The following is a 12,349-nucleotide window of genomic DNA, read 5'->3' as shown; positions in this document are numbered from 1 at the left end:
CATTGAACTATGCTCCCAGCCCCACATATTGATTCTTTTCTTCTATTTTGCCTACCAAATTTTGGAAAATGATTTTATTCAGCTTTTTATGTTTGTTTGTTTTTTCCTCTTTTTTAAAATTGATTTTATTGAGCTATACATTTTTCTCTGCTCCCCTCCCTTCCTCTACCCTCCCTTTCTACCCTCTCTCATGGTCCCAATGCTCCCAATTAACTCAGGAAATCTTGTCTTTTTCTACTCCCCATGTAGATTAGATCTATGTGTGTCTCTCTTAGGGTCTTCATTGTTGTCTAGGTTCTCTGGGATTGTGATTTGTGGGCTGGTTTCTTTGTTTTATGTTTAAAAACCACTTATGAGTGAGTACATATGATAATTGTCTTCCTGGGTCTGGGTTACCTTACACTCAGTATGATGTTTTCCAGATCTATCCATTTGCATGCAAATTTCAGGATATCATTAATTTTTTTCTGCTGTGTAGTTCTTCATTGTGTAAATGTACCACATTTTCCTTATCCATTATTCAGTCAAGGGGCATTTAGGTTGTTTCCAGGTTCTGGCTATGATAAACAATGCTGCTATGAACACAGTTGAGCACATGTCCTTGTGGTATGCTTGAGCAACTTTTGGATATATACCCAAAAGTGGTATTACTGGGTCTTAAGGAAGGTTGTTTCCTAATTTTCTGAGAAATCACCATACTGATATCCAAAGGGCCTTTACCAGCTTGCACTCCCACCAGCAATGCAGGAATGTTCCCTTTTCCCCACAACCTCTCCAACATAAGTTGTTATCAGCGTTTTTTATCTTGGCCATTCTCACAGATGTAAGATGGAATCTCAGAGTTGTTTTGATTTGCATTTCTCTGATGGCTAAGGATGTTGAGTATTTCCTTAAGTGTCTTTCAGCCATTTTAGATTCCTCTGTTGAGAGTTCTTTGTTTAGGTCTGTACTCCATTTTTTATTGGATTATTTGTTCTTTTGATGTCCAATTTCTTGAGTTCTTTTTATATTTTGAAGATCGGACCTCTGTCTGATGTGAAGTTGGTGAAGATCTTTTCCCATCTTTTCCCATTCTGTAGGCTGCTGCTTTGTCTTGTTGACCATGTCCTTTGCTTTACAGAAATTTTCAGTTTCAGGAGGTTCCATTTATTAATTGTTTCTCTCAGTGTCTGTGGTCTCCTGTGCCAATGTGTTCAAACGTACTTTCCAATTTCTCTTCTATGAGGTTCAGTGTGGCTGGCTTTGTGTTGAGGACTTTGATCCATTTGGACTTGAGGTTTTTGTTTTTGTTTTTGTTTTTGTTTTTGTTTTTTTGGTTTTTCGAGACAGGGTTTCCCTGTAGTTTCTAGAGCCTGTCCTGGAACTAGCTCTTGTAGACCAGGCTGGCATCGAACTCAGAGATCCGCCTGCCTCTGCCTCCCGAGTGCTGGGATTAAGGGCGTGTGCCACCACCGCCCGGCTGGACTTGAGTTTTGTGCATGGCGATAGATATGGATCTATTTTCATTCTTCTACATGCTGATATTTAGTTATGCCATTACCGTTAGTTGAATATGCTTTCTCTATTTTATATTTTTTGCTTCTTGTCAAAAATCAGATGCTTGTAGGTGTGTGGAATAATATTTGGCTCTTTGATTCAGTTCCATCGGTCCTCCTGTCTGTTTTTATGCCAATACGAGGCTGTTTTCAGTACTGTAGCTCTGTAGTAGAGTTTGAAGTCAGGAATTGTGATGCCTCCAGAAGTTCCTTTATTGGACAGGATTGTTTTGCCTATCCTAGGTTTTTTTGGTTTTCCATATGAAGTTGAGTACTATTCTTTCAAGGTCTGGGATTTTGATGGGCATTGCATTGAATCTATGGATTGCTTTTGGTAAGATTGCCATTTTTACTATGTTAATTCTGCCAACCCAAAAGCATGGGAGATCTTTCCACTTTCTGGTGTCTTCTTCAATTTCTTTCTTCAAAGATTAAAGTTCTTGTCATACAAGTCTTCCACTTGTTTGGTTAGAGTTACTACAAGATATTTTATGCTATTTGTGGCTACTGTGAAGGGTGATGTTTCTTTGATTTCTTTCTCAGCCCATTTATCATCTATGTACAGGAGGGGTACTAATTTTTTTTTAGATAATAGTGTATCCTGCTACATTACTGAAAGTGTTTATGAGTTGTAGAAGTTCATTGGTAGAATTTTTGGGGTCACTTATGTCAACTATCATATCATCAGCAAATAGTGAGAGTTTGATTTCTTTTCTGATTTGTATCCCTTTGATCTCCTTTTGTTGTCTTATTGCTCTAACTAGGACCTCAAGAACTATATTGAATAGATATGGAGAGAGTGGACAGCCTTGTCTTGTTCCTGATTTCAGTGGGATCACTGTGAGTTTCTCTTCATTTAATTTGGTGTTGGCTCTTGGCTTGTTGTATATTGTCTTTATTGTGTTTAGGTATTTTCCTTGTGTCCCTTCTCTCTCCAAGACCTTTATCATGAAGGGATGTTGAATTTTGCTGAAAGCTTTTTCAGCATCTAATGAAATGATCATGTGTGATCCTGACTCTTAAACATCACTACAGCCATTTTTCCCCCTTGCTAAGAGGCTTAAGTTGCCCTAAAGCCTCAAACCTCCTACCTTAGCCTCCCCAGTCCTGGGAATTTCAGGTGGAGCCCACCACCCCTGGTTCAGGGCAGCTTTTTGAATCACCAAATGTAATTTATTCAGAGTATAACCACCACAGTTTTCTATAGTGTTTATAATAGCAAGCTTTTTGAGGGTTGAATGATAAAGCCATGGCAAAGAACATTAAGTCTCACTCTCTCTTCCTCTTTACTATCTGCCTCCCCCTATATTTCCTTTATCCCCAAATGGAATTTTTCCATTTAAAGTAAACTAGCAAACCATCTCATAAAACAAGGCCACATGGAAGCTGAGTTTGTCAACTCAGGCTTATGATTCCAGCACTTGGGAGGATGAGTGAGACAAGATTGCTACAAGGCCAGCCTAGGATACATTGTGAATAGTTCCAAGCTAGCCTGGGCTACAGAATCCTGTTTGTTTTTGAGAATCCTGTCTCAAAACAATCCCAAAAATAAGAGCTTTCTTATTGTTGTTTGCTCGTTTTCTTTTCAATAAGATACTTGGAGAAATTCCAACATAAGAAGAGTCTTCCTTTCTTCTCCAGGGAAGAATCTTGCATTACACATGGCTATTGGGAGCAGCTGAATGAAAGCTTCCTAGGTGTGTCATACCTAGGTGTGCCTGCCCTTGTATTTGCTGTTCCATTTCCTGACACATCTGCCTCATCTCCTCCCCAGATGCTGCCCAGCCATGTGGTCTATGGTGCCTGCTATTGCGACACATCTGCCTCATCTCCTCCCCAGATGCTGCCCAGCCCTGTGGTCTATGGTGCCTGCTATTGCGCTCAGTTCTCAGAAAGTTGCTAATGTGTCTTCACCTTTCTTCCATGACCTCCTCCAGGCCAAAGGATGGAGACATTAACCCAGTCCCCTCAGCACCAATGATCATTCTTCTATCTACCTCTTTCTACAGCTCTGGAGTCTGCAGCATGCCTGACAGGATCAGGATACCCTGAGATAACAATGGAGCCTGTTGACACTTCTGTCAGGACACCGGGTATAGACCGGAATAGTCCAGGCAAGCTACCATGCTGTCATAATACAGAGCAACAAGCAGAGATGGCTTAGGTTGCTCGTCTCCAAATACTCCTGAACTATCTAATCTATCTATCTATCTATCTATCTATCTATCTATCTATCTATCTATCTATCTGATCTAATGTGAAGGCAACTCCTGCTTATCCCTTCTTTCCTATCCCCATCCTCCAATCTTACTCAACAAGACTGTGCAAAGTTTCTAAACCGGAATTCAAGTCTCATCCTTTACCTCACAAGCGGTTTAAGGATGACAAGAGCCCAGGAATCCTAATGCAGAGTAGGAAAACAGTGTGGGGGAGGGACGAGAAGTGGCACGAATATAACTCCTCTGAGGGATGAAGACTCAAAGGCGTTTTATATTTCACTCTGTAGAAAGAGTCCTAGTGACTCACAGCAAATGTTCAGGAACGAAAAGCTCTTTGAAGATTCCAAACAGATCTACCCTGACTTAATCCTGAAATCTGTATCCACCCTGAGGCACCATTAAGACATGATGAGAGTTGGGCTGAACGGCGTCGGTGCATCACACAAGAAAGGAAAACCTCATCCGCTGGGAAGATGCCTGTGAGAGTCAGTGAGGCTGTTCATCATGGTGGTTACTGCGCAAACATAGCACAGTCTAGCGTATTGGGATGTGAATCCAGGTCCACCCCTGCTTAGCCAGCAGTCTCTAAACTCATTGTTTGACTCATTATGTAGACTTGAACGCCCAGTCCTCCTACAACAGCCTCCCAAATGCTGGAGCTATAAGCATGTTTTTCCCTTTGTTTCCATTATTTGAAAATTTAAATTTCTGTTATCTGTAAAACTTAGGAGCATATCAAATCTGAGCTCACATAATAAATAATCATATAATGGAAAGTATTAACTTTATGCATATTAACAAAAGTTAAAGGAGCAACCAATGTATCCAATGAAACAATTATGCCACAAGACAGAGAAGGAAAAAGAATATGAGTTTTCTTTCTTTTTTTTTTCCTTTTTTCTTTTTTTTTTTTTTTTTTTTTGAGCAGGGTCTCATGTAACCTATGATGGTTGTGACCTGACTATGCAGTCAAGAATGTCCTTAAACATTGGATCTTTTTTCCTCCTAAGTGTTTGGTTTATGTGGTACTGTGAATCAAGCCCAGTGTTTCACATGTGCTCATAAATACTACATAGACTGAGCAAATACTACACTGACTGATATACATGCTCCATCCTGCCCTTGATTTTTGGAATATGGTTCCATATTGTTCAGACTGGTCTCAAACTCATTATTTAGCTGGTGGCCACTGATCCTCCTACCTCCAACAATCAAGACCTGTACCACCACACTTTCTTTTTAAATTTTTCTTTCTTTCATTCTTTGGTTTGGGTTTTATTTATTTATTTATTTATTTAGAGACAGAGTTAACAGCCCTGGCTTTCCTGGAGCTCGCTTGCTTTATAGAATAGGCTAACTTTAAACTTACAGAGATCTGCCTTGCCTTCCAAGTGCTAGAATTAAAGGCTTGGGCTACCACTGCCTGGCTAGGGTTTTATTTTTTAACTTATTTTTTTTTTCATTTTAAGATACTAGAGTTCTTGAGCTAAGTATGATGACACATATCCTGTAAGTTCAGCATTTGGGAAGTGGAATGTGAATGGCCAGCTTGAGTTACCTATTAAGTTCAGGACCAATAGGAGCCCCACGCCAGCATATCTCAAGAACAAAATAAGTAACTCTCCCAGAACAGCAAGTGAAAGCCTAAGAGCTCCCACCAAGCTTTTACCTCTATTAAGTGGACGTTCCGAGCAAGTCTTTGATTTCACTGGCAGTCTGAAATGTGTGGAGCCGAGGGCTTCCATTTCACCCATTTCTATGCCACACAGGCCTCCAAAGTCTCATGATTTAAAACAATAACGAGCAAGGTGTTCTCGGGGTCTTGTGAACCAACAGGACTCAGTTGAGCAGTCCTGCTCCCTGTGGTGTTGCCTGAGGCCACTCATGCAGCTACTTGCAGCCGGATGCTCAGCTGGGAACACCCAAGATGCCATCTCTCGCGTGCTTGGCAGCTGTTTGGCAGCCTCGGCTCTCTACCGCGTTCGTTCTCGTTTTCTGGGGCTATTTTCCCTCTGCACATTCCCTCCAGTAAGATAACCTCTTAATGTGGAATCTGGAATCTCAGAAAGCAAAAATGGAAGCTTCAAAGCTCCTTAAAGCCTAGGCCAGATGTCACACATACTTCTCGCTATAGAAGTACGTCAAAGCGATGGGAGGGCAGCCAAGAATCAAGAAGAGAAGAAAGCCTCTTCCAGAATCTGTTCAAAGTTACTCTGTGGAAGGGCATGCATGGTGGAGGGATTGGAACGAAGAGTTTTAGAAATAGTTACCACGGTCCACATGTGGGAAGGTTCATTTTCACTGTCAATTTGACCGGATTTAGCATCTTTAAACTTGAGGATGCAGACTTCTGGGTGATGGTATTTCCAGAGAAGCTCGACTGAGGAAGAACAACTCACCCTGAAGGTGGGTGGAACTGTCCTGTGGAGTGGACCCTCAGATGGAATGAAATTAGGATAGGTGGACGCTAAGTGGATAGGTAGGAGGCTTCCCATTAATCTACTTCCTGGTCGGCTGCCCTGTGCGCTGCCCTGTTCTGCCCTGGCCTCGCTAGCACGAGGAACCAAACGTTCTGATCTGGGAACTAAAACAAATCCTTCCTCCACGGAGTCATGAATGCGAGTACCATGTTCCTGTGACATAAGAGTAACTCATGCAGCGTGGCCATGCGACTCTGGTGGTCTACATTGTACTTAAACCCCTGGGGTTTACTGTAAATCCTGCTATGCTTTTCCCATAGAGTGCCTAGGAGGTTCAGGCCTTATGCCCTTGTGTGTTTGGTTCTACTCCAATAGACATTATTTGTATAATATTTATCCAGACCCTCTTGGCCCCTTTATGGTAACCAAAATCCCCACCATCCCTTCAGATATTGCTGGTTGTTAATCCCATTGCTGTCTCCCATTATTCCTTACAAACCAACAATGTAAGACTTCTGGGAAGCTTCTGGAAAATATTTTTTTCCTGAACAAAAGGAAGTAGCATATAAGGAGAAAACCCTCCCTCCCTCTCTCTCTCCCTCTCTCCCTCCCTCCTATTCTTCCTCCCTCCCTCTTCCTCCCTCCCTCTTTTGCATCTTACCAAGGGGGAAACAAGCTGTGAAAGACATCTTGGAATCTTGGAAGCAAAGCTAAGAGGTCACAGAAGACCATGTCAATCCCTGATATGACTAAACTTCAGATTTAACCAGCCCAGAACTTCCTGCCTCAGGATTTCTTGCTATGGGAGATACTAAGTCCTTCTACATAAGCAAGTCTGTTCCCTGCTGTCTTAAGTATCCTTCCTGATCTCTGTATGTCCTCATAGTTCTAGAGGTGCTGCCTCACTGCTGAACTCAGGAAGGATCGAATAACCCAGAGCTAAGCAGAGAGCATGTGTGTTTGCCTGAACACAGTGGTAGCTTCACAGATGGACCAGAGTCTCTGGCAGAGCCAATGAGGGAGCACTGTGACTCTCCTTGGAATTTTGGAAAGAGGAATTCGCTTGTTTCTTTGCTAGCTCTAAAAGCTGAGGGAGATGCAGTTAGGATTTTTGCTCCTGTGTGCTAGCATGAAGAGTTCATTCTGAGGAAGACAGGTCCAAGAGAGAAAAGAAAACTGGGTATTGCCAAGTATGGTGCTGGACCCCATATTTGCATACCTATGTATGAGGTCTTCTTGCACTTGGGAAGTGAAGGTGGGAAAATCAGAGATTAAAGTTCTCTCTCAGCAATATGGAAAATTCAAGGCCAACCTGGGCTACGTGAAAGCTTGTTTCAATCCCTTCTATCCACAAAAAGCTGGTAACTGATAAGATTGCTTAACTCCCAAATTCAGGGTGCCCTGGAGCCCTGGCGCCCTGGAGCACTGGGTTTGGAGTAGGTTGTTCTGACACCTTCTGTCACTTTCAAGGGCAGACTCCAAGCTGAGGAGATTTATGCACTACCAAGCATGCACTAAGCTGCCACTTGGATTTTTAAGGTAGTTTCTGAGATTTTATTCAAAATATCTATTACTCATTTGAGCTCATCCACACCAATAGTTATCTTTGACATTTATAATTAGACAATGCTGTGTTAAGAGGCTTTGCAAATGATTCTAGGTTCAAACCCTAGCTAATGATTACATCTGTGACCTTGAATTTTTAAGTTCTAGGATCTTCTGCTTTGATGTGTTTAAAATCAGGGCTATGACGTTTATGATTCATTGAGTGGAATCCTGAAGAAGTAGGCTCTAAAGACAGTAAAGGAATACACTTGCCAGCCAGATCGAGAGCAAGCAGACAAACAGCAAAGAGCTGCTTTCTTCCATGTCTTTTACATAGGGTCCCACCAGAAGGTATGGTCCAAATTAATCGTAGATCATTCCACCTCAAAAGAATTAAAGATGGTACTTTCTACATTAAATGATTTGTTGGGTTTTAGTTAATTCCAGATGTTAGCAGCAAGAATAGCCATCACAAGTCTACCCCTTGTCACCTTGGTACACAATCATGTCTCCAATGTCATACTTAATTTCCAAATGAAAGTAGTAACAGGGTCATGATTAAGCTTAACGTGATATAACTATCCCTTGTACAATCACAAAAGCATTATATATTTAACCAAGTCATGATTATACCTAATATGATATAACTAGCTCTTGTACAAACACAAACCCACTGCAAATTTTAGATAAGTGGTAATGTCCCATGAGGGATATTCTTTAAGTATCTTAAAACTTAAATATGATAACACTGATATTCTCTTGATGTTACGTTATATGATGTAGTTTGAATAAAATGGACCCCATAAGCCGACTGTGGTGGTACACACCTCTAATTCCAGCACTTGGGAGGCAGAGGTGGGCAGATCCCTGTGAGTTGGAGGTCAACCTGGTCTACAGGGTGAGTTCCAGGGCAGTCAGAGAAACCCTGTCTTGCAAAACAAAACAAAAAGAGAGAGAAAAAGGAAGGAAGGAAGGAAGGAAGGAAGGAAGGAAGGAAGGAAGGAAGAAAGAAAGAAAGAAAGAAAGAAAGAAAGAAAGAAAGAAAGAAAGAGGTGTTGTCTTGGAGGCAAGCTTTGAGATCTTTATGCTCAAGCTACACCCAGGGTGGTACACAGTTCTGCTGCCTTCGGATCCAGATGTAGAATTCTTAGATGCCTCACCAGTACCATGTCTACTTGCATGCTGCCATGTTTCCCCACAATGATGATGATGGACTAAACCTCTGAACTGTAAACCAGCTCCAATTAAATGTTTTCCTTTATAAGAGTTGCTTCTGGGGCTGGAGAGATGGCTCAGTGGTTAAGAGTACTGGCTGCTCTTTCAGAGGCTGTGAGTTCAATTCCCAGCAACCACATGGTGGCTCACAACCATCTGTAATGAGATCTTGCGCCCTCTTCTGGCGTGTGGGCATACATGGAGGCAGAATGTTGTATACACAATAAATAAATCTTTAAAAAAAAAAAAAAGAGTTGCTTCTGAGTCAGGTAGTGGTGGACCATGTTTTTAATCCCAGTACTCGGGAGGCAGAGGCAGGTGGATCTCTGTGAGTTCAAGGCCAGCCTAGTCTAGAAGAGCTAGGTCCAGGAAAGGCTCCCAAGCTACAGAGAAACCCTGTCAAAAAAACAAAAAAAGTTGACCCTGTCAATGTGACTCTTTACAGCAATAGAAACCTTAACTAAGACATACAAGAGGGAAACAAAACACACATATCTGATAAACACATTCTTAACAAAATGCGACAGAAATATTTGTTTCTGCAACTGGTCAGGTAGCTTTAGCTAGTATTTGTGATTCACTTTCTCTATGACCCATTCTGTATTTCCTCCACCATCACCAAGCACCTCAACATGTCTTGGTTCTGTTCTTGGAGGAGAAACCCATACCTTCATTCCTGAAGGGTCTTTGCTCTTTGTAATCCATCCTGGATTGGGATGTTGTCATTCCCATTGACTTTAATCACAGGACAAGGCAGCACCAAGAGATGCCCTAAAGGATCTTCTATTCCCCAGACATAATCTTTCTTCCCTCCCTTGTGGAAAAGGCAATCCAGTTTCCCTTGGTTATCTAGACCAGTCTCTCCTCCAAACACTGTTACTCCTTTCTTAGCCTGTTGACTTAAGGGCATCAGAAGCCCAAAGTAGCCAGGGGAAGTCTGAGCTTTCAGTTCAATGAAATGTTATTGTGGCTCCTGGAAGGAGCATTCCCTCCTCAGGACCCAAAACTTCTAGCAAAACTTAAAGTGTCGGGAACAGGAAACAAAACTTTTTATTTTTTAATCCCTTGATTCCTGGGCCTGTGCATCCTGGCTATAGAGAAAAAAAAATACGTACCATAGTAGACAGTGGTTCAAAGCATATATTGCCTTCTTGAAAATTATGTTCCATCCCTCCAGGCTTCTGCCACCTAATCGGTGATGTAACTGTGTCTTCAAAAGACCATGCAATCTTTCTAGCAGGCCAGCTGCTTCAGGATGATGGGAAACATGGTAAGATCAATGAACTCCATGACCACAGGCCTGCCGTCACACGTGTCTGTGAAGCAATACTGTGTGGGATGCCATGATGGTGGATAAGGCAGTCTGTAAGTCCACAGATATTGCTTTCTGCAGAAGTGTTGCATGCAGGAAAGGTAAATCCATAACCAGAGTAAGTATCTACTCTAGCAAGAACAAAGCCTTATCCTTTCCACAGAGGAAGTGGCCCAATATAGTCAACCTGCCCGCAGGTTGTTACCGCAGGGAGTGGTACCATAGCTGGGGCTCAGTGGTGGTCTCTGCTGCTGGCAGAGGCTGGGTATGGTATGTTAAATGATAAAGGGAAATTAAGGTTGCAAATGGAAGGTTACTAATCAGCTGACCTACTAATAAAGGGAAGCTTATCCTGGATTACCCAGTGGATCCAATGTGACCACAAAGGCTCTCAAAAATTGAAGAAGGAGCTGCTTCTTCTTCTGGAAAACACCAAATGGCGGATGACTCCGGTGCAGCGGGAGGGCCCGGAGGACCGGGGCCCCAGCGTTAGGAGGCCGTGGCAGCTTCCGTGGAGGATTTGTCAGGGGTCTTAGGGGCCGCGGCTGTGGTCGAGGCCGTGGCCAAGGCTGAGGCCGCAGGGCTCACAGAGGTAAAGCTGAAGACAAGGAGTGGATTCCCATCACCAAGCTGGGCCGCCTGGTTAAGAACATGAAAATCAAGTCCCTAGAGGAGATCTACCTGTTCTCCCTGCCCATTAAGGAGTCTGAGATTATTGACTTTTTCCTGGGAGCATCCCTAAAGGATGAGGTTCTGGAAGATCATGCCCACGCAGAAGCAGACTAGGGCAGGCCAGTGGATCAGGTTCAAGGCTTTCGTCGCTACTGGGGACTACAACGGTCACGTAGGTCTCGGTGTTAAGTGCTCCAAAGAGGTAGCCACTGCCATCCGAGGGGCCATCATCTTGGCCAAGCTTTACATTGTCCCTGTGCGAAGAGGCTACTGGGGGAACAAGACTGGCAATCCCCACACTGTTCCTTGCAAAGTGACAGGCCGCTGTGGTTCTGTGCTGGTGCGGTCTCATCCCTGCCCCCAGAGGCACTGGCATAGTCTCTGCTCCTGTGCCCAAGAAGCTACTGATGATGGCTGGCATTGATGACTGCTACACATCAGCCACGGGCTGTACTGCCACCCTGGGCAATTTTGTCAAGGCCACCTTTGATGCCATCTCTAAGACCTATAGCTACCTGACCCCCGACCTCTGGAAAGAGACTGTGTTCACCAAGTCTCCTTATCAGGAATTCACTGAGCATCTTGTAAAAACCCACACCAGAGTCTCTGTTCAGAGGACCCAGGCTCCAGCTGTGGCCACCACATAAGGGTTTTTATACAAGGAAAATAAAAGTGAATTAAGTCTGTTAAAAAAATTGAAGATGGAAATATAAAAGATAGAGTGATCCAATGCAAGAAGGACTTAATATGTCTCTCTCACCTTGATGATGGGGAAAGGGAACCATGATTGGACCAGGAAATGTAAGTAGTCTCAAAAGATGGCACTTTTATCTTTGGGGTAACTAACAACTGCCCATTGGACTTAACGTGCACTCAATAGGAGGGAGTTTGTACCCAGTACTATAAACACCTATGACTGGAGATGTCATAGACATACAAGAGAACCTACTACTACTACCGTGTTCCTAAACCAATACAATTTCTAGTTATATCCTAAGAATCTATCCTTGCACTCACAGCTAACTGTAGCTCTCATGCCTCATCAAAGAAGCATTTTTTCTGCAGCAGTTGGATCCAATTACATAGTTTAATGACCAATCAAAATACAGCAAATAAGTGATCATGGGGTGCTCCATCCTCAGTTGGTACATCTGCAGTGCAATCCCCACACCTAAGACTTAGGGGGAAATCCTGAAGGAATGGGTGGAAAGGTTGTAATAATCAGAAGACCAGGATACCTGTGATGTCTAAAGTTAGAAAATAATCCCATCCTAGTTTAGAATTATGTATAATAAAGAGTTATTTATTTAGGGGTAGACTTACAGATCATAGTCCTAGATCACAGTTGTCTGCATGAATAGGGAACAGGAACCAAATCTAGCAGCTGGAAGCAAGAGAGCGAGCTTTACAGCTTCATTTATAGTGTAAAAG

At 42.8% G+C, this 12,349-nt stretch overlaps 1 pseudogene; it reads left to right on the top strand.

Annotated features, from left to right (window-relative positions):
* Positions 1 to 10,682: 10,682 nt before the first annotated feature.
* On the top strand, positions 10,683 to 11,565 carry LOC119814663 (annotated as a pseudogene).
* Positions 11,566 to 12,349: the final 784 nt, after the last annotated feature.

The sequence above is a fragment of the Arvicola amphibius genome, chromosome 5 (genome assembly GCF_903992535.2).
Source record: "Arvicola amphibius chromosome 5, mArvAmp1.2, whole genome shotgun sequence".
Taxonomy (NCBI): Eukaryota; Metazoa; Chordata; class Mammalia; order Rodentia; family Cricetidae; genus Arvicola; species Arvicola amphibius.
Note: the sequence above shows the minus strand (reverse complement) of the source record. Positions and strands in the feature narration are given on the sequence as shown.